The sequence below is a fragment of the Macaca nemestrina genome, chromosome 1, assembly GCF_043159975.1.
Source record: "Macaca nemestrina isolate mMacNem1 chromosome 1, mMacNem.hap1, whole genome shotgun sequence".
In the NCBI taxonomy this organism is placed as follows: domain Eukaryota; kingdom Metazoa; phylum Chordata; class Mammalia; order Primates; family Cercopithecidae; genus Macaca; species Macaca nemestrina.
Genome location: NC_092125.1, coordinates 216284124 through 216310616, shown reverse-complemented (window position 1 = coordinate 216310616; position 26493 = coordinate 216284124). Strand labels below are relative to the sequence as shown.

At 51.3% G+C, this 26493-nt stretch overlaps 1 protein-coding gene across 3 annotated transcripts in view; it reads left to right on the top strand.

The window, feature by feature from the left end:
• Positions 1–1850: 1850 nt before the first annotated feature.
• Positions 1851–26493, top strand: part of LOC105483136 (actin like 8) — a 73865-nt gene continuing 49222 nt past the window's right edge. Inside the window, exon 1 of one of the 3 annotated variants that reach the window (XM_011743807.2) lies at positions 1851–2020. The gene's annotated coding sequence lies outside the window, so the exon portion shown is untranslated. Of the gene's footprint in view, positions 2021–5880; positions 5983–25859; positions 25930–26493 lie in introns of those variants that run through there. The other 2 variants (XM_071072358.1, XM_071072354.1) reach the window with 2 other exon arrangements.

The window sequence follows — 26493 nt, the reverse complement described above, 5'->3', positions numbered from 1 at the left end:
TATGAGAGTTCCGAAAAGAGTGTCAGGCACAGAGCACTCAAGACATGCTGGGTTCTCTGGTAGAACCAGAGATTTTTGCCTCTCTGAAGCTAACATTAGTGTAATAAAAGCTGCAACTGGACTAAGAGGAGAGGACTATGGGAGCCCAGAAAAGCAGGCCAATAGATTAGTAATTTGGGGGAAACATCAGAAATTTGATGTGAGAAGAGCAAAAAGAATGTGTGATTCATGTGTGCATTTATTTATTCAAGAATATTTGTTTACCCACTGTGTTAGCCTGTTCTCATGCTGCTAATAAAGACATACTCAGAGCTGTGTAATTTATAAAGGAAAGACGTTTAATGGACTCAGTTCCACACGGCTGGGGAGGCCTCACAATCAAGTTGGAAGGCAAAGGAAAGTCACGTCTTACATGGCAGAAGGCAAAAAGCTTGTGCAGGGGAACTCCCATTTGTAAAACCATCAGATCTCATGAGACTTATGATCATGAGAGCACTATGGGGGAAACAGTCCCCATGATTCAATGATCTCCACCTGGCCCCATCCTGGACACTTGGGGATTGTTAAAATTCAACGTGAGATTTGGGTGGGGACACAAAGCCAAACCATATCACCCACTGCGTACAGGTAGTACACAGTGACTGGATTTGAAATCAAGTTTGGGGGCTAATTTTAAAAAACTGAGGTATAATTTATCTGCAATGCAACACACAGATCTTAGTGTTCAGTATGAATTTTCACAAATATATACAGCACCCCAATTGCAATAGAGAGTACTTCCATTGCCCTAGAAAATTCCATTGTGCCCCCTTCCAGCAAAATAAACCCATCTCCACCTGTATTTTTTTTTAAAATTTTTGTCACTGTAGGTTGCTTTGCCTGTTCTTGAACTTCATATTGTGAACAAATGTGAACCTGAAAGTGCCAGATCTTCAAGATGGATCCTGAGTGGCTAAGTGGGCCAGGCTCCGTGGTTCTTGCCTGTAATCCCAGCACTTCCGGAGGCCAAGGTGGTGGGATCACTTGAGCCCCTGAGTTTAAGACCAGACTGGGCAACATAGCAAGACCCTGTTCTCTACAAAAGAAATAAATACTACCCCCCCGCCCCCAAATCAGAATGTCTAAGTGGGGCCTAAATTTAAAATAGAGTGAAGCAGCCACTTGCTGACTAGGGTTCACATAAGTACCCTGATTTCTCCCGAAAACCTGTACCTTTTTATCTTTGGTACTTTCCCAGCTTACCTGAACCAACCAATCAGGGCTCAAGTATATCAACCAATCAGGGCCTGGCTGTATCAACCAATCAGAGCTCAGCTGTATTGACCAATCAGAACTAAGCAAGTTTCAATCCTTCATTGGCACTACTTGATCTGATTGGGAACCTGGGCAGGAACTTTTGCTGTAAAACCTGATCCTTCCCCTCATTCTTAGGAACTCCCCTTCATTTTCCAGTGGAGGGTGCATCTCCAAGTTTGCAAACTGTTTTCTGTACTAAAGTCTCTTTCCTCCAAATTCCTTTTCAGATAACTTGTGCATCATATAAGTGGAAACTTACAGATTGTGCTGCTTTGTGTCTGGTTTCTTTTACTCAGCATAATATGTATATGATTAATGCATGTTGTTTTATGTATCAGTAGTTATTTTCTTTTTCACTGCTGATATTTCACTGTTGCTGGTTATCAAATTATTGCCTCTCTGCTCCACATTCACCCTTCTTGCCTGCTTGGTGAAAATGGATCTGGGCCCTTTAAATGTTCTCCCTGGCCAGCGGGCATGCTGGGCTTTGCCAGTAGAGGGCGCTGGGGAGCCCTAGCAGCGGGGAGGTTCCACTTCCTGGTTGCCACGTGCTCACAGGGTAGGCTCCGGCACCACGTGCAGCCGCTAGTGCTGGCGCTCGCAGTGCACGGCGGAGGTCGTCAGCTCCCACAGCAGCGTTTTCGAGTAGTTTTGCAGTGGGTGCCTCTTGTGAGACACTGCTTCTGAGAGCAGCTTTTGTGGCATCTTACAGGGCAGATTTCTGGTGAGTTCTACAGGTTGAATTTCTAATAACTTTGGCTGGCTGTGGCCCCTGTTTTTTTTTTTTTCTTCCCATGGCACAGATATGCCCTCTTAAGCAAGGCCTGGATGTCAGCCCCCAAGGGTGTGTGTGTGGGACACTTCTTTGTGGGGGGCAGGGGGCGGTGACAGGCTCTACCTCAGCCCAAGGGCTTTTCCTTAGGTACTTGATTTCAGCTTTTGGAGGAGACTCTTCCATAGCGGCTGTACCTCAGCCACATGTGTGGGGCTGAGGGTCCTTCCTTGGGGGTCCTAGCTTAGCCTCTTGTTGGGGCACCTCCTGAAGGGGGGTTATCTTAACCTGGTGGAAGACCCCTTCCCTGGGGTAAAGGGCTCTTTTTGGGTTGCTATCTCTATGTCAGGGTCTCTTTTTGGGGCTCTATTTCAGTCCTGGGGTGGGGGGCTGTTCCTCAACCCTGGGAGGGCTTTTTTTTTTTGAGGACATTGTCTCTGCCACAGGTGGCAGGAGGGTGTTTCTTGGGGACTCTACTACAGCCCTCAGGGGTTTTTTCCTTGTGGACTTTATTTCAGCCCTGGGAGGGAACTCTTCCTTGGGGGATCAATGACAGCCCTGGGTGGCCAGGCGGGGGGCCCTTCCTTGGTAGCTCTGGGAACTCATCTTTGGGGCTCTACCTTATCCCTTGAATAGGGGTTCTTCCCAGGAGCTGTGGCTCAGCCTTGGGGGCCTCTTCTTGGGAACTTTTTTTTAACCTCTGGTGGGGGACTCATCTTTGGGGAACCTATGAAAGCCCCCAAGGGCTCTTTCTTGGGGACTCTATCTTGGCCTTGAGGGGTTCCTCCTTGAGGGCTTTATCCAGCTCTGGTGTGGGGGATTCTTAGCAGGGGGTTATCACAGCTCTGGGTGGGGTCTGGTCCTCAGAGGCTCCATCTCAGCTCTGTGGGTTGTGGTCGCTCTTTGTGTCTGCTGCTTCTGTATTAATTATCATTCTTTTTACTCCTTATAGTCAATTTCTTGTTAATTCAGTCCTCGGTTATAAGTTAATAATTCTTCATATGAAACTTTCCCTATCAAAATCACTGTATAGTTTCCTTAACTGTACCCAAACTGATACAGAATTGGTGTCAGGAATAGGTATCAGGAGATGGACCCACAGAGGTACCATTTGGGGATTGGTTTTCTGGTGATTTTGGGCTTGAGTGAAAAGTTCCTTGCCAATGGGAAATGGGGCGCTAGTTACTCAAGACATGTGGTGACATTAAAATTAATCAGTCTATCCCTTGTGGTTAAGACAAAATGCCACCTGAGGCACTTCCCTTGGGAGCCAGAGTGATGCTGCACTTGACTGTGTGACCATAATGAGGACTGTGAGAACTGTGGAGTGGGATGGATCCTTTTGAGGGCTTCTGTCTTCGAGGAACCAGATACAATGCTCTATTTAAAACATGTATAGGCAGGCCGGGCACAGGCATGGTGGCTCAGGCCTTTAATCCCAACACTTTGGGAGGCTGAGGCAGGCAGACTGCTTCAGCCCAGGGGTTTGAGGCTGCAGTAAGCTACGATTGCACCACTGCACTCTAGCCAGGTGACAGAGCAAGACCCTATCTCTAAAAAAATAATAATATCATAAAAATTTGACAAATGTGTAGATAATGACATAGAAAATGACAAGCCCAGGTCCATTAACTCTCTCCTTGAGCCACAGTCTGAGAATCAGACAGCTTCTATGGCAGCCCTTAAGGAAGTTCTTATTTCTTGCAGCCACAGGGCTGATACTGCCGAAAATCAAACAACAAATTTAATTGTGCTGGTTGCTGAATTATGACAACAGTTGGAATCACATCTGGACAAATTAGGGCATGAATCGTGAAAGAATGGGATCCTGAAACATGGAGTGGGGACATTTGTTGAACTGTGATGAAACCAACAACCTAAACTACAAGTCACTCTGAGCCCACCACGTCCCTCAGCTTATCAAGTGGAAATACCTTGCCCTCCTCAGTGCATGAGGAGACTGGTCTTCCTCTGTTAAGAAACCCTGTGATAATCTCGGCTGGGGCAGATGTCTTGAAAGGCGATGCCCATTCTCAAGACTCACCACAGCCACCTGCTGTTGTCACTAGACCCTAGCTGTGGTCAAATCTCAGCATGTTCCACGGTGATGGGTACAGACTGACCTAGGAGGAAACAGAAAAAGAATGACAAGACTGGTGACACACTTGAGAGTGGATTCTAAGGATTTTAGATCCAGAAAGGCAGAATGTAACCCTAGATTGGGCTGAATGCCTTAATAGGGGCACACTCATTAGAGGTTCTGAATTTGGCTGTTAGCTTCTGCAGCTGGAGGTGGCTCTAGCAACTTGGTTGGTTGACTGAAACTTGGACTTGACAGTAACCTGCAGTTAATGAAGGTTGTGATGTCATGATGTGGAGGAGGGAATCCAAAGGCTCGGGGAGACCGCAATGTTGGACTGCATGTATCATGTCTAATCTGCGCTCTCCTGCTGCCACCACCTATGTTCCACAAGAAGGACCCAAAGACAGAGACATAGAGAGATCCATTAGTGAGGGAGCCCCTTTGTCCTTGAAATGCACAGCGGCTGCTCTCTTTTGTAGGCCACTGTGAATATAGAGGCTGCCTCCATTGAGTTGGGCTCCCTGATTTCAGTGGGGATAAGGGGGTCCTGAAGTAGCAGAGACCAAGGGGCAGCACTTTACTGTCAAGGACAAGGTAGGCACACACTGGAAAGGGTAGCAGGAATGTATGGGCTGGCAGAATGCCTTTGCCCATCGGGATTTTTAGTGGTGGTGAATTGATCAGAGTGTTTCTGGGAATGAAATAAGTGGGCAGCCTACTAGAATATTATTTCATGTATTTTTATATGTGATAGAAAGTTCTAGACCCAGTAGCCAAAACATGGCAATCGACAGTCATGGCTTCTCATCCAGTTTCCAGACCCTGAGTTAATTCACAGACCCAGAATCCCTGGGTGGCCGGGTCACCTTGAGGAGGGAGCCTGCATCTGCCATAAATACTTATTGTAAATCTTCCTCCAAACCTTCCTCCAAAGGGACCTGTGACCATTTACCAGAATAATGGGGAAATGGACATACCCAGACAGTTCTGGAGTTACTTGACACTCACTCTGAACTGATGCTGGTTCCTGGGGATCTAAAATGCCACTCTGGTTCATAAGTCAAAGTGGGGCTTGTGATGGTCAGGGATAGAGTCTTAGCTCTAGTCTGACTCACAGTAGATTTGCTTGGTCCATGCCCACCCTGAAGTTATTTTCTGAGCTCCTGAATAAACAGTTAAGTAAGCACACTTGGTGATTATCCATTTTCTTCTCTCTTCTTCCCATTTTTGTTTTATATGGAAGTTTTTGGAAGTCAACTTTGTAGTATTTAGGTGACAGAATGTTCCATGGAACTGTGATTGGTATTTAAGTCATAATAAATATAGTCCACGATGACTCCTGGGCCTATTAGTTTCCTTGTTTTGGGGAGTGAGAACTTATAAGAATGATAACTGTATCTTCTTAGATAGAAATACACCGTTGTGTTGTTATACGGGACTTCAGTGGTGTGCAGGAGGATTCATATGGAAGGCAAGTAGTCAAAGAGATGGCCTTTTCTGGGTATCAATTACTGCTTTTCAGTGTCCAATCACCCTTCTTGCCTGCCTGGTGAAAATGGATCTGGGCCCTTTAAATTTTCTCCCTGTCCAGGCAGCAAGCTGGGCTTTGCCAGTAGAGGGCGCTGGGGAGCCTCTGCAGCAGGGACCTTCTGCTTCCTGGTTGCCCCCTGCTCACAGGGCCTGCTCCTGCAGCACGTGCAGCTGCTCAGTGCTGGCTGCTGTTTTGCTCAGCAGAGGCCAGCAGCACTTTCTTTTAGGCAGTTTTGTAGTGGGTGCCTCTGGTGAGACACGTGTAAGCAGCTTTTGTGGCACCCTGTGGGGCAGATTTCTGGTAAGTTCTACAGGTTGGCTTTCTTGCAAGTTCTGCTGGTGTGCTCTAGACCAACTCTTTTTTCCCCTATGTAGGGAGGCACAGCCATACCGTCTTCAGCAAGGCCTGGATATCAGCCCTCAGGGGTGTTTGTGGGAGGATGCTTGTTTCTGGGTGGAGGCTCCTCCTTGGGCATTTTCTCAGCCCAAGTTGAGGAGCTGTTATTCAGGGGCTCTGCCATAGCACTGGAGTAGAAGCCTCTTCCTTGAGGGCTGGACGTCAGCCCTGGAGAAGCTGCGTTTGCATGATACTCTAGCTCAGCACTGGGTGGGGTGGGGGACTCTTGCCTCTGAGGGTCTCTTTCAGCCCTGGGGGGCAGCAGCTGCTCCTTTTGTCTCCTAAACCTATATTCTTCAGAGTTCCCTTTCCTTCTTTCTAGCCAATTTCTTATTAATTCCATCTCCCATTATGGTTAATAATCCTTTATATGAAACTTACCTATTCAAATGACTGCCCAGCTTCCCCCTCCTGATAGGATGCAGAGTGATGCCCGTCGTACACACTGGCCACAGTTTGTCCACGGTTTTCCAATTTGGGGCTATTATGAATAATCTACGACGTGTATTCTTGAGTGGACGGGCTTTTTTGTGTGCTACGTTTTCGTATCTCTTGGATAAATACCTTGAATGGGGTTCCTTTGGGAAGGCCAGACCACAGGGCTTTCACTTGGTCTAGAGGGTGCCGAGGAGCTGCTGGAAGTTTTGTGGGTCTGTTTTGTTTTAAGTAACACTGATGAATTCGATGTGGATCTTAGAAGGAGTGAATAGGAGGGGAGATGCCAGTCTTCAATTCCCCAGATGAGGGTGGCAGCTCAAACTGGTGACTCGGTGTGGGACTTTGCCCCATCGCCTTTTTCCTAATCTGTGAAATGGATTTTTCACAGGCGTGCATGGGATCGTTGCCAGGACTGAGTGGGATAATGCATGAGGGGTACTTGGCATGGGGCTGGCATGGAGCAGATGCGCAGTGGTGGCAGCCAACAGGACTGCCATTTTTAGGTGTTTCAGGCAGGATGTCCTAGCTTCTCCCTGGTGCTAGCCATTATGTGTTCACAGACCAAGAGCCCAGGGGGGTGGCAAAGGGTCTTGGTGCCCTGCTCAGAGACATTTCTGGACTCAGAAGGTGGGGCACAGCTGCCCACTGCTGTGCAGTGCCAGGCACTTTCTGATGCCTTCTTATGGCATCCCTCAGAGGAGTGGGTGGCCAAGGTGGCCTTGGGTTCTGGGCACTTTGCCCAACCCCCTGACAATCACCCCAACTGGCATCTTGCCTGTCCAAGCCCCGAGCTGCTGGGCCCCAGCAAGTCAAGCGGCCATGATTAGTCAAATAAAATTTCCATCTGTTGAGGAATTTACGAGAGTTATTACTGGCTATAAAACCGATCTGAGGAGAAAGATGGATCCGAGGGGTTAGTGCCTCTAATTATGTGCAGCAGTGACTTTTAAATAAGGTAGAACAAGTCCTTACTGGAGGGAACCAGGCCCCTATCCCTGTCTGGGCCCAGAATGTGCCAGGCTGGTGGCGGTGGGTGCTTCACTGCAGAGGGAGGAAAGAGGAGCTACCATATGCAAACTCGGGGATGGGGGTCAGTGTGGCTTAAATCTTTTTTTTCTTTTTTGGTAGAGACAAAGTCTTGCTACGTTGCCCAGGCTGGTCTCAAACTCCTGGGCTCAAGCATTCCTCCCGGCCTCCCAAAGTGCTGGGATTACAGGTGTGAGCCATTGTGCCTGGCCATTGTGGCATTTAGAAAGATCTTGGATGCAAAAGGGCCTAGCGCAGTGCCTGGCATGCAGCAGGGACTTAATAAATGCATGTTTCTTCTTTACCTGCTTCCCTCTCTTCTACCCCCGGGGACTGAGCTGGGCTGCTTACTGGATGCAGGCAGCGGTCTCCCTGGGCCGGGCTCTTGTTGGCACAGACTTTGTGCGATCCACCCAGGTAACCTTGCTAGGCCTCCATAGCTTCACCTTTAAAGTGGGACAATTAATTACCAAAGGAACACGAGAAGGCAGGTTTTTGGGTATGTGGGCCCAACCTTGTTCTGTTTTCTTTTTGGGACTGAGTCTCGCTGTTTCACCTAGGCTAGAGTGCAGTGGTGCGATCTTAGCTCACTGCAACCTCTGCCTCTTGGGTTCAAGTGATTCTCTGGCCTCAGCCTCCCGAGTAGCTGGGATTACAGGCGCCCACCACCATGCCCAGCTAATTTTTGTATTTTTAGTAGAGATGGGGTTTCGCCATCTTGGCCAGTCTTGTCTCGAACCCCTGACCTGAGGTGGTCCTCCCCCCTCGGCCTCCCAAAGTGCTGGGATTACAGGCGTGAGCCGCCGCACCTGGCCCTATTCTTAACACATGACTCAACTCTAATGCACCCAGCATCTAGGGAAGGAGGCCACATCGTGGGTTTCTCCTCATCTCAGGTGGGAAGGTCTCAGGGGTCCATGTGCTCACCTGAGGTCACCTGGATCCCAGATGCTCCTGCTTTCTTGGAGGAATGTGGCTTTAAAAGGCCAACCCCTAACCTTCACCTTACTCAGGATACTGAGAACAAGACCACTTGGGAGCAAACGTGGCCTCCTGGTGGCTGGGGAGAGCCGTGAGATGGTAGGTGCTGGAAATTCTGCCTGGAGTCCAGCATAACTAAGTCCCCAGGACCCAGGGTGGAGACGAATGACCCCATCCCAGAGAGTCCGAGCCTTCAAATATAGGGCTCTGGGGCCTGAGACTCTGAGGTCCTGCAGCAAATTCGTGGCGGGTCCACTGACTGCTAGGCCAGGGGTCTTGTCGCTGGTCCACGCGGAAAGGAAGGATGGCTACTTTCTGTTCCTCCCCTGACCACTGCTCCATCAAGCACAGACCAGGCCCCATCCCCTGGGCCATTTAAAACCAGAGGCCCAGGTGCCACGGCCACGCTTTCAAGACCGTAGAGTCAGCTGTTAAAAGGCTCACACCTGGGCCAGGCACCATCAGAATTCAGTCTTCCAGAGGCTCTGGCTCGCCTCCTAGCAGGTAGGTCTCACCATGGGTCACTTTCTCTTGGCCAGGCGCTTGGGTGTGACTGCTTGGCAGCGGTTGTGCACTGTGGAGCCCCTGGTCCCTGATTCCCGACCTGAGGGGCCTGGGCTGCAGGCGGGAGCCCAGGGGCCGGCGTTTGTGGTGGGGTTGCAGGAAAAACTGAGCTTCTCTGGTCAGGTTGTGGCCTGTGTGGGTGGCCTCCTTGGTGCCCCCACAAGCCTTGTTCCCCGGTGACTCCTGAGCTGTGGGCCCCAGGTGGCAGTGGAGAGGCTCCCAGCTCTGGCGCTTTCTGCGTGGCCTCCTGGGGACTCAGTTTTCCTCTGCGTCCGTGGGGATGGTAGGGCTGCGTGGTGGGGCCCAGGCAATGATGAAAGGAGTGTGTGTGTGTGAGAGAGAGGAGCAGGCCTCTGATTCCTTGTTCGCCTTTGGTGGCCAGGCTAGGAAAAGCAGTGGGGAAGCGCTTGCCTCGCTGTGGCAAGTTGATGTCTCTTGAACTGAGACCTTTGGGCTAGAGTGGCCTAGTTGTCTGGAGTTCTCCCCTCCTCTCACACCTCATTGCAGGATGAGAAAGCCTGGCCTGTGGGTCCCCAGACACTGCGGGCTCTGGGACAGCTATGGAATTTCTGTCTTTGGAAGGCTTCCATCGTGCTGAGGGCTTCATTCTGTCTGGGTTTCATGTTGTCTAAAACCAGGTAGGCTGGGGAGTGGGAGTGTGTGTGGGCTGTGTTGATGTACCCCTGTGTTGGCCCCGAGCTGGCCCATGGCCCCTGTGACCTCGCTTTCAGACCGTAGAGTCAAGTGACCAGGTAGCATGGGGGTGCCTTGTGGTGTGGTCTTTAGAAAGGCTCCCCGGAGGTGTGGCATCCCTGGTTCCCTCCTAGTCATGTCTGTGTGACCTCACTGGCTTTCCCATCTCAAACTTGGGGGTGGAGTGGGTCCCTCAACCGCCTTCCCCACTTCTGTGGGACCCCTGGTCCCCCCTGTGTCCCCTGCCTCCAGCCTGGAAGGAGGTTCTGAGGAATTGGAGGGCTGCAGATGCCCCTGCTGGCTTGAGAGCCTTTGTAAGCAGCTCATTAACGTTTTACCCCTCCTATTCCTCATTAGCCTCAGGCCCTCTCCATGAGAGGGTTCCCAGGATTTCTGAGTTTTTGCTGGCACTTGGGGCAGGGGAAGGCTTATGGCAAAATGTTCCTTAGTCTTTTCTCCCCCGTTCTCTCCCTCTGCAAAAAAGGATGAGCGGTTGGGAGCCTTGGGGCCGACAGGTTTTGTGAGTGTGCAGTGGGGGCTTCCGCCCTCGGGAAACAGGGGTTGTAATGGAGTTCCATGCTTTACCAGCTGATGACTCAGCAGGTCTGAGCCTCAGCTTCCCATTTACTGAATGGGCTAACTGGGACAATGATTGATCTAGTGCCTTCTATCATGATAATCATTATTTTTGATAACATGTCCCAGACAAGAGTAGCAAAGGTTGGAAAGCAGCTCTGTGTCGAGCTGAGCGGGGCTCGGGAAGCCCTGGTGGGTGCAGGGAAGGGGGCTGTGGGGGTGCTGGTGATTTCGTGGAGGCGGAAGCCTCTGGCTGGTCCCTCCCCTTGGTGGGCAACTACGGTCCAGTTCCCGGCCGATGATGGGGTTGGCGTTAGGTGTGACCCAAGGGGTGGGTAGAGGCCAGGGAAGCTGCTCTGTATCCTACAGTGCACAGGCCGGCCCCTGCTGCAGACCGTCATCCTGCCTCAATTGTCAACAGCGCCCAGGTTGAGAGACCCTCTAGCTCCATGCCCGGCACATAGTTGGCCCTCCCTAAAGCTTGGACAAATACCAGTGGGCAAGCCAGGGGGGACTGGTCATAAAGTCAGCCTGAAAACGGGGGTTCGCTTCCTTCCAGCCCAATATTTCTTCCTATTGCTCTGTTAGGCATGGTCAGGAATGCTATGAGGTTCTGACAGGCAGTTTCCAGCCCTGGGTACCCTTGGAGGTGGGGTTGGTGATGCTGTGACTTCAGCAGCCTGAGCTCCTGGGGGCCCCTCCACAGCACCTCTCATCCTGGTGCTTATTGGGTTCAGCCTCGTCCTCGTCTCGCCACCATGACACACAAGTCCCAGCTGCCGATGATCTGCCAGGCCCACGTGGCATGCCCGATGTGGCCTGAGAGCCTGGGTTTTAATAGCTGAAGATTTCTTTAAAAAAAATTCCACTTGTCTCGAGGCCCTCATTCCTCCAGCTCTGCCCGCCTGGCTCCCCAGGGGAGTTCATGCAGAAATTGATGTGTTAACAGGCTGCAGCGTCTCCCTCTCCATCTCTCCACTTAGCCTCCCTTGGAGATGGCCTAGTCGCTGGTTGTCTGTGCCCCTGCCCAGTGGCCCAAGATGGCACTTAGCTTGGGGCCCCCGGATCTGGGTAGGGGGGCTGTATAGACACGAGATGTTGGAATCCACCCAGGTAAAGCCACCATGACACACAAGTCCCAGGTGCCAACTGTGCAGCGCTGGGGGCTCCAGCCAGAGCGGAGTTGGGAGGGATGCTGCGGGAATCCAGCTTGTGGGGAGATGGCACCAACTGCAGGTGCTGGACGCTTCCTTCCCTGAGATGAGCAGGCAAGGATCACCGGGTCTGGGGTTTTGCGGAGCAGGCTGGGGCTGGCCTTCCTCCTTTGGGTCCCTGAGTGTGGTGGGCCTGGAGGAAGAGAAACATGTCAACTTGGCTGTCCAGGCCGTGTGTACTGAAGAGTAACCTCCACGCAGGCAGGGATTTTTATCTGCCTTAGCTCACTGGGGTGTCCTGGTGCCTAGGAGAGCGCCTGGCACGGAGGCCTCACGGTCCCCCACTCTTTGCCTCCAAACCACCTCAGCTTGAGCTCTACCTACAGACAGGACCCTCTGCTTTTTACACATTAACTCATCAGACACTCACAATAACCGTATGGAGTTGGTGTGATAACTTACCCATTTGACAGGTGAGAAAACCGAGGCCCAGGGAAGTGAGGTAACATGCCCAAGCCCCTCTCCATGGCAGGCTCTGTAGCATCTCTTAGGTCTCAGCTCAGTGATCCCCTCTTAAGAGGTCTGACCAGAGCCCTGGCTCCGTTCCACACACACTATCATTGTTGCTCCCTCGTGGCACGTGTCACCCGACTCTCTATAAATGCCTGATTCACTGACTTATTCACGATCTGTCTCCACTCCCCGGAATGTGAAGTTTCTCAGGACAACGTCCAGCCCGTGGCAGGGCAGTGCTGACGGGTCTGATCTGACATCTGTGCTCTTACCCATCAGGCTTTCCTGCCTGCCTGGTTTGATGAGCCGTGGGTTCATTACATCTGGCGTGGGTACCATTTCCCGGGTCTTAGGATGCGATGCAGAGGTTCCCTCGACACCTCTCTCAACTCCCAGGGAGTTAAATCTCACCCCAGGTTTTAGAGCAGCCAACTTCTCATGGCCTGCCCTCCTGCAGAGTAATTACTGTAATTTCCCCAGTGTCACCCTCAGCTTTTGGATGATATTGTGACCAAAATGTGAGAAGCAGTGACACTCCATGACACTCCCAGCCCTTGTAATTGAGGCTTCGAAAGCACTGCTGACGTCTCCAAAGGGATCTGGGTGCTCCGTGGCTGTGATGGAGGCGGCATCTCTGAACCCTGGCTTTTTGACTTTGGCTGCTTTGCAAAAGTAGTGACTAATAGATGTGATGCATTGATTCACTCCCTTGTCTTCCCCAAATTGCGTTCACATCCCTGATCCAATCTGGAGCCTCGTGGCAGCCTTGTGAGGCTGGGACTGGTACTTTGGCCCTGACTTAATCGGCAGAGAAGTTGTGCGTTCTTGAAATTGTACAGCATATGAGTGGCAGAGCCTGGCTCAAACCCAGGTCTTCTGCACCCATGTCACACACACTCTGTCTGGGACCTCTTCTGTGCAAATATCCCATTCAAGAGGGCCTCCTGATTATTCTACCACTATCTAAATTTGGTTGCAGAGTAGCAATAGCAAAAGCAAAAGTCATAACCTTGGGCGCTGACAGCCTGCCAGGCACTGTCCTCATTGACTTGCTGGGCGTTAATGCATTTATTCCTCCCTGAAGCTCACGGTGGTGGGGGCTGTGATTATCTCCACTTTACAGATGAGGAAACTGATGCCTAGAGAGGGTATACTTAGCCCAGGACTAGGAGCCACAATGTGATGAATCTGGGATTGGAACCCACGCAATCTTCAGAGACCAAGCTTTAACCATCCTGCCACATGAACCATCCAGAAAGCCATCATTCCTGGAATGTACTGCATTTTTTTTTCTCAGAGGTGTTCATCGGTTCATTCCTAAGCTATGGTCGAATGAATGAATGAATGAATCTATTATGTATTGACCATTGTTCTAGGTGCCGAGGATTCAGTCCTGGGCAGAACAGACAAAGTTCCTGCCCCCACACAGTTCCATTCTAGTTGGGGGAGACACCATAAGTGGATGATGAATGCGGTTTCAGGTTGAGAGAGCTATGGAGAAAAATGAATGGAAAAGGAACACAGAGTGATGAAGACGACGACTTTGGCCACAGTGGTCAGGGACGGGGGAAACAGACACCTAAGGGAAGTGAGGTGGGTGAGCATCATGAGGAAGAGGTTCCAGGCAGAGAGCAGTGTGTGCGAAGGCCCTGTGGTGGGACTGTCGAGGCCTGCTGTGGGAACAGTGAGGAGGGCATCAGGAGGTGAGGTCAGAATGGTAAGAGTGAGGAGATGCCTGGGTTGCATCGGACCATAGGATCTGACTTCACTGCTGAGGGTGGAACCGGGGGATGAGGCGGAGGTAGGGGGGCCAGTGTGGGGGCCGTCCCTGTGGTACAGGGGAGAGACGATGCTGGCAACTTAGCTTCAGGGTGCTTCTAAAGAGTCTCTTCTTAGACATCGCTCTCTTTCCTTTCCTCCCGGGCTGATGTCGGCACATCCTTCTCTCCCAGCTAAGACCTTCCTTGTACTCCTGGGGGTTGAGTTTGGCCTCGTCTAGGCCTGTGGCTGGGCGCGCAGCTCCCGGGCACTGCTCTTTTGTGGCTGCCTCATCTGGTTTCTTGATGCACAGTAAGCCCTTTGCTTTTTGGGTATTGACTGTAGATCAGTGCTTACCATGTTTATCCTCCATAGGTACTTTATTATTATTATTTTTCACATCTGCAGAAATACCTGCTTTATGTGTTGCCTGCTCAGTTATGCCTCGTTGTTGCTTTTATTTATTTATTTATTTCAAATGCGACAACACCCCTGCTTCGCCTCTCGGCTCACCGGGATGCCGTGGCTGCTGACACGGGAGGAATGATGCTGCGTTACTCAAGCAGGTGGCAGCCTGGCTTTTCTCGAAAGCGTGAGGCCCTGGCCTCTCTGGCTGTGCAGAACAGGTGCTCGTGAATCCCTCTGGTGGGACTGGGTGTCTGTGGGTTCAGTCCTGGGGGGCAGGGGTGAGCGTGTATGTGATGTGGGGTTTTAGAGAATCAGTCAGGGCTCCATGTGTGTAAGTAACAGAAATTGCCTCTGGCCAACTTCAGCAGAAAAGGAATCGTCAGAAGGAAACTCTTGGATCTGAAGTTGGGCCGAAGGACTGGCTGGGAAAAGGTGGGAACCCAGCTAGCTCTGGTTGGGAACGGGGTGGGTGGGTGGGTGGTGTTTCTAGGAAGATCTGCTCGAGGCCCTCTGGGGACCCCACCAGGATGGGTAGCTCCAGCCAGCTCGAGAATTTTGCAAGACCATGTACCAAGAGAGAGGGGACCTAACTGGTGGGGATTTGACCCTGTGGCCAGGCCTGGCCTGGCAATGTGCAGGGCTCGTGTTCAACAGTCCTGCCAAGACTGCAGTTGGGGGAGAGGATTACTCCTCGAAAGGAATTTTGGGGTGCTAGTGTCAGAAGAAGAGGGGCTGGGCACTTGGCTGCTACAAGTACCTCCTGTACCCTAAGAGTTGCACGTGTGAGCAGTGTCTTGGTCTTTTAAGATGCTAAGGACGGAGGATATCATCAAATGGAATGTTAAAGAACAGAACTGAGTTCCTCCAAGCCAATGAAAGGGCTGAGCTCAGAGTGCAGAGAGGTTCCCGGGTCTGGGGAAGTTTTGGACACGCTGATCTGGCTGGGCCTCTAGGGCTGGGTTGCCTGGAATAGGAGGCGGGGGTTTGGGGAGTGGAGCTCCGAGTCAGGCTTAGTGCAAGGGCAAAGGCCTGGAGGCTGGGTTTGGTGGAGGTAGCGGCAGAGATGCTGATTCACTGCTAGGGAGTGGGGAGTGAGGCTGGAGCTGCAGGCTGAAGGTATCTTTGGACACCAGGCTGAGGAGTATAGTCTTGGGAGGGTGACTGTGTCAGGAAGCAGAGCGGGAGGAGTGGTCCACTGCTTCGTGACATCCCTACCATGTGCCTGACACTACGCTAAGTGCTTTGTTGTAGCCTATTTAACCCATCGATACTGCTATTTCCCGTATTATACAGATGAAGAGATGGGGGTCAGAGAGGTTAAGTGACTTGGACAAAGTGACATAGTGAGTCAGTCGCAAAGAAGGTCCCGCTTCTTGTGACGTGGCCCAGGCCTGGCCAGTGTTCTCCACCAGTCTGTGTTGCAGAATCGCCAGCTGTGAAGGCAGGCAGCCTGCTGATCTGTCCTGTCGAGCGCCTTGATTCTGTTCCTTCAGCCTTCTCTTCCCCGGTATCCCTAGAGCACATTGGGCATGGCTGTGGGCTGGCAGGGGCGGCAGAGTGTAGGGAGAGGGGCTGGGGAGACTTTCTCTTTGTCTCTCAGAGCTGTTTCTCTTCTCTCCGTTCCTGCTGTAAAGAGCTGGAACAAAGCTAGCAAAATCAGGGTCAGCAGGAAAACCTAATTTTCACCTTAGACACGTTTGTAGCTGGCAGACAGTAACCAGCTTCTAGACTTTCCTTCCAGACAGGGCTGAGCTGAGTCCTGCCCTGGACATTGGGAGACCTGCTCTGTCACGAATTCCCTGTCTCTTGTTAGGCAAGACAGTTCTCTGTAGGCCTCAGTTTGTCCACCAGTAAAAAGGGGGTGGTGGTGATCGTGGTGGGGCGTCACAAGCCCCCTTACCTGCGGGAGCCCTCCAGGAGAGACAGAGGCGTGAAATAGGCCAGGCGCAGGGCAGAAGAGGGCGTGGGAATACAGGGGCCTGGTGGGCACGTGCTCACCTGGCAGAGTCAGCCCCAGCTCAGGGCCAACCAGCTGTCACTATGTAGGGCTTCTTGGGCCACATCTTTGGGGCATTTTCAAGAAAATCCAGAAATCTGAACTATGCTCCAAAATAATTAAAATTTTAAATGTTAGCAACTTATTTGAAATGTTTGAAAGACAGTATAGGCCAATAATAGTAGCTCCGTGGGCTGAAACTGGCCTATGGGGTCACCAGCTTGCAGTGTCTGGATTATTTGGGTCTCCTCCAGCCAGATGAGCTATGGCTACATTTAATAGGCATATAAAAAAATCAAATATTTGCCTTCTAGATATGTTGATTTGTATTTATTGATGAGGTCTGTGGTTTATCATTTGCATCTGAACTCAGAGTTAATAATGGGGTAGAAGCCTCTTTGAGAAACTTTATTCAGAGATTTAGAATCGGTGTGCTTATACCCCTCCCTCCGGATTACTTCCTCCTCCTAACGTCTATCTTTAATCCTTCCTGCTGCAGACTTAGCCTAGCCTAGTTTCTATGGCAACAGAGTATGCTACCTTTTCTCTCATAGATTCAGAGAGAGAAGCAGGGAGGGTGGCCTTGAGATTTTCATAACTCAGAGTTCCAGGGACGTCTACTTTCTACCCCTGCTGCAAAGTCAGGGGCAGGACAGGTTTATTTGAAGCCAGTGGGCAGCCCAAGAGCAAGATTTATCGGCTCTCATAAATTTTTAGAGACCTCTGGCTAAGAGCTACCGGCTTTATCATACTAGCTGCTACCTTAGTCCCCAGTCTGGAGGGTGTTCCTGGATTAGTTTCTTTAGTATCCAGAGAGCAGTGAGTTTATAGGCCCTTTTAAGGGTGAGCTTGGGAAAGACCTGTAGGAACCCAAGGCTTAAAAGAGGAGGATCTAGGGGTCGTATTGGCCAATGTGCTGGTCATTTCTACCTGTGCAGAGCTTGGGAAAGACCTCGGAGAGACAGTAGTGGCAGAAGAGGATCTAGAGGTCATAGTGGCCAGTGAGCTGGTCATTCTCACCGTGCACAGTGAAACCAAGATGGACTATATAGTCAGGAAAGGGAGTGGCTCCACTGGGGCTGCGGTGGTGATAGCAGTTGTCAGTCCTGGGCTCTGACCAGGAAGAATAGGGGAGTGGGTAGGGTACAGACATTGGAGTCAAATGCCTGGATTTGAATCCTGGCTTCACCGCTGTGAGGCTGGGGGCGCGGGCAATTTACTTAACATCTCTGAGCTTCTAAGAACTCATCTGTAATGGGAAGATGACAGCAGTTACCTCCTCATAGGTTATCGTGAGGATTGAGATGATACTTGTAAAGCATATAGAATAGGGGCGGCAAACTTTTTCTGTAAAGGGCCAGATTATAAACATTTTGGGCTTTGTGGGCCATATGGTCTCTGTCGGACGCTGCAACTCAGCTGTTGTAACTTGAAAGCAGCCATAGATAGATAATATGTAAATGATGGGCGTGGCTGTGTTCCAATAAAACTTTATTTATAGACACTGAAATTTGAATTTCAGATACTTTTCATGTGTCACAAATAGTCTTCTTTTTCTGATTTTTTTTTCAACATTTAAAAATACAAAAAACATTCTTGGCTCTCAGGCCATATAAAAATAGGCAGCAAGCCTGATTTGGCCCGTGGGCCATAGTTTGCCGACTCCTAGTATAGAATAATGCCTATTACATGTCTATTAAATGTCAGTCACTGATACTACCTTGATCTTTATCATCATTCTTTTCATCTCAGGAGGGCGGGTTGAAGACAGTCAGATATTTGGCCCAGAAAGAGATGACTTGGTTTGGGGGAAGGAGCGTATAAACCATGACCATCAGGAAGGGAAGATAGGATTTGTCCTGCGCTGTCCCAGAGGCGTGTCCTCCAGGCTTGATTGGCAGAATTGACAGGGAGGTAGATTTTTGGCTTCAAGGCCCCTAGCAGCTAGAGGTACTGAAAGTTGCTATTGACTGCCTTGGGCGTAGTTGAGTGCCTGTAACTGAGGGTGTCACGCAGAGAACAGATGCCCCGACACGCTGCAGTGGAGGAGGGGGCTTGCTCACTAGCTGGATGAATGGACAGTGAGGTGCTGGGGTCCCCACTGTTTCTTGCAGCACCGTCAAGGCTAACGGAAGAGGGGGTGGTTTCATATTCTTCCACGGTCCTTTTCTTAATTCATGAAGTATCTTGTCCTCTTCCTGGCTTCTCAGATAATCCAGTGATGCACACAGGCCACATTCTTCCCACTTGACAGGCGGGAGAGCCAAGGCCTGGGGAGAGAGGATGAGATGGATACTTGGCCAGACCTGCTGGCTTGGGCAGGGAGGTATGGCATGGTGGAAACATGTGGGCTGTGGTCCCGGCCCTGCTGCTGCTTCAGATCCCTTCCCCGCTGCTTGCTGCGTTTGTGTCTCTGGGTAGAAAAGTCACTTAACCTTGCTGCAGCCTCAGTTTTTGCATCTGTAAAGTGGACGTATATTATCTCCTTGGCCAAGCAGCTGTGAAGATGAAATGAGTTATTGCACACAGAATGCTTAGCTTGGTATCAGGCAGAGAGTAGGTGTCTGAGTAGCGCTCATTCACGTCCATTCCGGTCCTAGCCTTTGATCCCAGGGACTTCTGACATGTCCTGGGAGGGTCAGGGAAGAGCTTGTCCTTTGGGATGTGGCCTGTCCACTAGTAGTTTGCTGTAGCATAGTCTTCCCCTGACCCTGTGGTGCCAGCATCACTGGGGGAGGGTTGGGGGTTGTAGGGCAGTAACCCAGCCCAACCCAAACATCTCCGGATCTAGCAGGGAGGGGAGGCAGAGTCTAGGCTGCAATAGGCCCATTCCACAGGCGGGGACTGTATCTCTGTATCTCTCTTCTGGGATACAGAGATGTGCACAGCAGGCAGGGAAGTCTGTGGCCCTGATGGTGGCTTTTGGATGGATCCAGCAAACTAGAAGTAGACTCTCTTCTTGCAAATGCAGGCTCTGTCCTCTGGCACCTCTGAGTACTATTGGGGAGAAGAACCGGGAGAGTGGGTGGGGTTCAGCAGACACAGTCTGGGGTTATACCCCAACTACCCCTGGCACTTCCTATGCTGGGCCCTCTGCCCGATTGACTTACACAGGGGATCCCGTTCATCTTCATGACCGCCCCGTGATGAGCATGGAATTTGTACCCCCACTTATGGGTAACCAAACTGAGGCCAAGAGCCCAAGTCACCTGTCCAGGACTGCAAAGGAGAAGGCAAGGGAGTTGAGATTTGAACCTGAGTCTGAAAACAAAAGACTCCATCCCCTATCCCCAACCCAGTCCCCATCTCTTGTCACCTTTTGGCTGGCATCGGAGTCCACAATGGGTAGGGTAAGCTTTGATGATGCGGGTAGCCATCATTTTTGGGGCGATCACAGGACTTCAGTTACTATTCTCAGTAAGCCCTCTTAGAATGGATAATTTTGTAATTCTTACAGCCTCTCTGAGAGCCATTCCCATTTTACAGATGAGAAAACCAAGGCACAGAGAGGTTGCATAATGTGCTTGAGGTCATAAGGCTAAGCCATAGAGCTGGGATTCGAGCCCAGGAATTCTAACTCAGAAGCCTGTTCTCTTAACCACTCAGCTCTCTTCCTTTGAACTTGGCTATTAAGGGCTCAGCATAGCTCTGGGTACAGAATAAGTGAGCCATGAACATCAAAATCCAAGACCAGAGGGCCAGCACACACACATTAGGATGTTGGTGAGTCTTGACCTGCTCTGGACTTCACATTCCTCTTCTGTGTGTTGGGAACGGTGGTCCCGCACCCCATTGCCCTTGCCTTGCAGCGTGGCTTGTGCATGTGAAGAACAGCCTGTTCTGCCATGACGTGGCACACGCATTCCTTAAAACCACTGCGCTATGCAGAATTGCACAATAAAAGCCACAGGGTTTATGGGAAAAACACTAAAACACTTTCTCAGTGACACACACACAAAAGATGGGAATCTAATAAAGTGGTAGCAGAGTCATCCATGTTTTATGGTTAAGAAATACGTAAGTATGACCATAAATACCATATATTATCTTGAAAAAGAGCTGAAGTTTGCTTGTGGAAGTGTGTACTCTAATTGCTAGCTGCCCGCTTGGTTCCCATACCTGCCACCCTGCGTGCAAGGCGAAGAGAACGGGAGGTACAGAGACAGAGAAAGAAAGCAGGAGAACAGGGAGGTGGTGGGAGACAGGACGCAGAGCTCTAACCTTCGCTGCGGACGGCGTGGCTCACTGTCCTTGTGCAGTGCATGCGCTTTGTGTATCCTTGTGAGGATCAGCTCTCCTGGGCATGTTTTCCATGTTCACCTAGTGTTTCTAGGGGACAGATTCCTGCATCAACACATGAGAAGTTTGCATAGTGCTGAAATTATTCCCTAATATATCGATTACATTGGAACAAATATGCATTTTCAAAATTAATGTTATAGCAGCATGGATATAGCACTTTGGATCAGGAGTTATGAGGCGTGGGAGGGTCTTTTCTAGATAAGGAATTCCTTGTAAGGCTCGCCTCACCCCAGAAGGTGGGCTGTTACTCGGCATTTCAGGGCCTGTGAAGGTTTCTGGTCTTTCAGTGAGGTTGGTCCTCTCCTAAAGTCGATTTCTCCCCCAAACCTCAGCAGCTTGTCTTTTGGGATCTCAAGGCACCATACTGGATCCTCTCATAAATTCTGGATCCCACCCTTTATTTGGAGGAAAGCCAGCACCAGCGGTGTTGGGCCAGCTCCACAACTCTGACCACACAAACTCGGCAAAGATGTAGTTTATGCAGGATCATGTTGGACCGGAGAGAGGGAACCCAACAGTGGTAGGAGGAGGTGGGGGGGGCTCCCTTTTGGACGAGAGGAGAGCAATGACGTTTAGCAGGAATTGGCCATGCATCCCTAGCTCCCGGCTCCCTGGAGCCTCTGCCATTTGACCAGTGAGTCCCACGTGCTCTGGAGCTGCGGGGACCCGGAGGGATCTTTCTGGGGCCAGACCCAGGCAGTCTAAGAGCCGCTTTCCTTTGCATCAAAGCCCACTGTGGGGCCTCTCTGTGGGTAATGAGGTCTTGTGAGTACATCTTCCTTAGAGCAAAGAGGAAAGGAAAAAAAAAGGATTGCCTGGAATTTATTAGTCTAATTACATTTTCCTAATGTGGTTGACCCTCGCTCACAGCAGCGAGCTTATCAAAGCAGCAATCATACCCACATTATTGGAGTTTTCATAAGAGTCAATTGGTGATTGTCCTCGCTGCGTCGGACACTGTTGACGTAATCCCCTGAAGCCCCTCGGGAAGGCAGGGAGTTTGCTTTCTTTGCTGGAATATTATTTACATTAATAACAAGGATTAGAGGCTTGTTTTATGTGTTTAGGAGAAGCGGAGCTTTTCTTTGTTCGAGTAGCTCCTGGCTGCCGGCTGTGTGCCTACCTGTGGCCCGTCTGAAGTCTGGAGAGCACCAGGCTGACAGTTGGGACCCTGGGGCTATAGCTCCAGCTCCTGGCTCACCAATCGCTGTCCCTTGCTATGTGAGCTTAGCCAAGCTGTCTCACCTCTCTGGTCCCTCCTATGTGAAACGAGAAGACACAAGTAATAACAATTAGCAAGAATGCAGGGGAAGCCTTTCCTAGCACACAGCAAGCATGAACAAATGCAGGCTATTCTAAAATAGACAAATGCAGCGGTAGGTGCTGGCTTAGCTCTACCCTTGTGCATATATTTATGGTGCCATAGAGTGGAGCAGCTTTGTGTCAGGATTGAGCATTTCCAGAGTGCCAGGTTCTGTCCTAGTTACTTGGCACAAGCTGGGGAGCAATTTCGCCTGATGAAGAAGACGCAGGGCTGCAAGGCTCACATTTCTGCTCTCCCCTTAGCTGCGTGACTTTGGGTGATATTCTTGACCTCTCTGTGCCCAGGCAAGGACAATCAAAGGGTCTCTCTCACAGGGGTGGTGAGAGGACTAGGAGAGGCAATTCACGCAGAGTCCATAGAACAGCACTTGGCACGTGCTGAATAGATGCTGGTTACCGTGAGATTAACGGGATTTCTGAGCTTCCATCTTCTACTTTGTGAAAGAAGGGAGAAGAGACTGTGCAGGGCCACAGATGGTGCGCTAGAGTGACGTTTATGCAATGCCTGGCACAAGAGGGTAGCCAGAGGTGGTGGGGTGGGCATCACTGCCATGGCCTGGAGGTAGCGCCACCTTCCCTCTCACAGATGAGGACTGCAGAGCCGGAACTAAAGCCTGGGGTCCTCTGAGGCCAAAATCTGGGCTCGTTTAGCTCCAGCGGGGGCTTTGGGGGTGCTTTCTGTGACCGAGGACTCAGCAGCCTGACGAATAATCGCTTCCTGCCTTTCCCTCATTTTGCTAATGAGGAAAGCTCTTCCACCAGCTGCGCAGCTAGGTGCCCTTGCCTGCCCCAGTGGCGGGGGCGGGGGTCGGGGTGGGGCTGCTGAGTCCCAGGGCCAGACCCAGCACCAGGCACATAATAGGTGCTCCGTAAATATCAGCCCCACGTGGCGCTTACAGTATGTCAGATTGGAATGGGGACAGGATACTGGGGGACTGAGGTTAGGGGGTGTTTAGGGAGCCTTGAATATTCAACTTTCTAGAGGTCAGGGAAGGCCCACTGAGAAGGTGCCACCTGAGTAGAGAAATCCAAGGTTATGAAAGAGCAGGGTGTGCCACTGTCAGGGGGAAGGTTGTTCAGGCAGCAGGAAGAGCAGGTGCAAAGGTGCTAGGGTAGGCAAGTGCCTGAAGTGTTTGAAGAGCAGAAGGGAGCCAGGGAGGCTGGAGTGCAGTGCGCAAGGGGGGCCTGCGGACAAGGCCACAGCCAACTCTGGGACCACAGCAGCTTGTGGGGCCGGGCTCTGAGCTGCTGTAGAGGTGTTGACAGAGGCACCTGACCCCTGGAGTGGCTGAAAGAGCACTGAGGGCCGCCTCTTTTGAAGGGTTTGACTCCAGCATCTTTGTCTACGTCTCCCAGGAGATGATGCTCCTCTCTCGGCTTGGTGGATGCATCTGCCATGCCAGGCTCCCCTTTCATCTCTCCGGTCCTCTTCATTTACCTGATTCCTAGACAGGAGGCATGGGCCCTGCAGTCTGGGTGAGGAGAGAGAGGCCTGGAGGTTCCTGGGAGGTGCTCCTTGCTCCTTCCCAAAAGTTCTAGGAGGACACCCCTGCTGGCTTTAGCCTTCTGCAGCTGCCCTGTCTGCACTCTGAGAGGACTCATTACATCAGAGCAGAGTTTAGCCTGATGCTCTCTAAATACAGGTGGATAGACTGAGGCTAGATGGTGCAGGGGTTGGCCTGAGTTCACCCAGCAAATTAGAGACCCAGGGCTGATGTCAGGCAGTACATTTGGAGCCCAGGGGTCCAGCTGGGCTGGGTCCCGGAAATAGCCCACAGAGGCCACCCCCTCCCTCCCCACTCAGCTGATTGGCTCCTGGGGCCTGAGTCTTCACTGCCTGGAAATGGAGGAGGAGGAGGGTTGGCTTTTAGGATGGGAGTGGCCAGGAAGCTCATTAACCAAGCACTGGGCCGGGGAGGTGGAAGATTCTGAAGGGAAGTGAAGAGAGAGATACCAGAGGCCAGGAGGTCCAGCCAGGGCTGTACTGTCAGCATTAGAAGCTCAGGCAGACGCAGAGGTGACATCTCAAGGAAACCATCACAGGCCTGGACCAGATATACCACCAAAAGGCTGTTGTTTCCTGCCAAGGTCACCTGTGTCCCATGATAGCTAAATCTAACAGCCACGTCAGTCATCCTGTTCTCAGCGGAGTTAAAGACACTCTTTCTTGAAACGCTCTTGAGCTTTTGGCTGGACTCCACTCCAGGCACCTGCTTAACTTTGAGAATGTCCTTTTTGGAGCTCCTTGAGGCCTCTCCTCTCTTCCCCCATCCTCCTTCCCTCCTAACACTCATGCGCCCTAGGTGCTGTCAGTCTGGTATAGTGGACAAACCAAGGCTAATGAACCTAGCATGAGGCGGGAGGTTCTTAGAGCTAGGACAGAAGATTCCCAGGACGGTATAGGAAAGCACCTGTTCTACCTGGAAGAGTCAGGGAGGGCTTCCTGGAGGAGGCCTCAGACCAGATCTGTCACTGTTTGTGCTATCAAGATGCTGAGGTTCAGGGAAGTGAAGTCTCTCACCCAGGTCACAGCCTGTAAATGATGGGGACAAGATTTGTCCCCCTTAGCCCTTTTTCCCCCAACCAAAACTTGTGACCTGCCTCTGAGGGTCACAGGGAGCCATGGAAAGCTTTAGAGCGGTGGTCAGAAAGCAGCCCAGGATGAAGGCAGCACGAAGGTCCTAGGAAGGATGGGACTCACCCAAGGAACCTTCACCCTGCCCCTTCCACCAGGCTTTGGTGACAGCTGCCCTCTCTGCGAGGACCTAGAAGACAGATCATGCGTTCAAACCAGATCCTGTGTACAGCCACTCCAGGGTCGATGAGTTTGGTTGCTCGGTGCCTGGAGCCGGTGGTGAGGACCGCTGGGTTGTTCCTGAACTTGCCTTCCTGCTGTTTTGGTCCTCCCACTGTGCCCCTGGTGCACAGCTAGTTCCAGGAGTTGTGGGGTGAGGCCCACTCGCTTCAGCTCCCCTGCAGCCTCGCAGAAGCTTGGACGGCTGCTTCCTTGCAGACCCCCTCTCTGTGGGGCTGAGTCTGCTTCCGTTCCATGCTGCTGTTGTCCCTTCTTCCTGCCATATGTTCCTAATGGCCTCATTTTTCCTCCCAGGCAGAGTCAGTGACCATCTGCAAACTTGGCAGTGTCACATACGTTCCAGTACCCAACTTGCTCAGAAGGGTTTTAAGTAAGGCCGATTCCAGCACTGGTCCCTAGGGTTACCTCCCATTTTGTGAGTTCCTTCCAGAGTACCTTATTTGATCCTACTGTTTGTTTCCTCTTTCCTTTTTCTTTGGACAGGGTCTCGCTCTAGCTCCCAGGCAGGAGTGCAGTGGTAAGATCATGGCTCACTGCAGCCTTGACCTCCTGGGTTCAAGCAGTCCTCCCACTTCACCCTCCTGAGTAGCTGAGACTATAGGCATCCACCACAATTCCTGGCTAATGATTTTTTTTTGGTAGAGATGGGGGTCTTGCCATGTTGCCCAGGCTGGTTTTGAATCCTGGACCTGGGCCCAAGTGATCCTCCTGCCTTAGCCTCCCAAAGTGCTGAGATTATAGGCATGAGCCACAGAACCTGGCTATTTCCTCTTTCTAAGCCAATAACCTAGCTGGCAGACCAAGCGCCTCTCTTTAAAAAATGCCAGTCATGTGCCTGTTGTCCTGGGTCAGAACCTTCAGAAAGTCCAAAGTCCCATGTCCTGATTCTCCAGGAACATTTTAGCCTCCTCGGAGTGCCACCTGGTTGTTTACATCGTAGAAATGCTGCTTCCTCCACCAGTAGCTTCTCCTGGCCAGCAGCTCTTGTGTGGACACTGCCCTCTGAAATCCTTCATCCCTCAGCCCCAGGCTTGCGCCGTTCCCACTTCTAAGTATGTCTCTGTTCTCTCGCACATTCCACCAGATAAACACGTGCCTGGTGGTGGAAGGTGTCTGAGATCCTTGGCCGGTGATAGCAGGTGTGAGACGTGGTGCTCATCTCCTGCGTCAACTCTGATAGATTGGCGGTTGCTTACTGGAGTGTGGTGTGGAGCCGTTCCAGGCTGTGCTTGGGCTCGTGGGAAAGAATCCACCTGCTGATTGATTCGTGATGTCTGCCACCACTGCGATGGAAAAGACTGGTGGTATGTGTGCTAGAAAGTGCCATCTGAGGCCTGCTGCCTTTTGTTTTTCGTTTTGAAACAGTCTCACTCTGTCACCCAGACTGCAGTACAGTGGTGCAATCTCAGCTCACTGCAACCTCTGCCTCCTGAGTTCAAGTGATTCTTCTGCCTCAGCCTTCCGAGTAGCTGGAACTACAGGCATCTGCCACCATGCCCAGCTAATTTTTGTGTTTTTAGTAGAGATAAGGTTTCACCATGGTGGCCAGGCTTGTCCTGAACTCCTGACTTCTGGTGATCCGCCGGCTTCGGCCTCCTAAAGGGCTGGCATTTCAGGCGTGAGTCACCGTTCCTGGCCCCGCCGCCTTTTTCTCTTGGGTTCCTTGTCATGCTGTGTGCTGTGGAAGGTGACATTGCTGGATGGTGGCACATGTTGGCTGCTTTGAGGGCTATGGGAGACAAGCTCTGCTGGTCTTAACCAGTTTGGGGAACAGTTAGGAATGGCTCTGTGCGTAGCAGCAAAAAGCTGTGGGTTGTCCCCTGCACTGGGGTAGGCTCAGGCAGCTTTGGTAAACAGAAAGGGTTTAT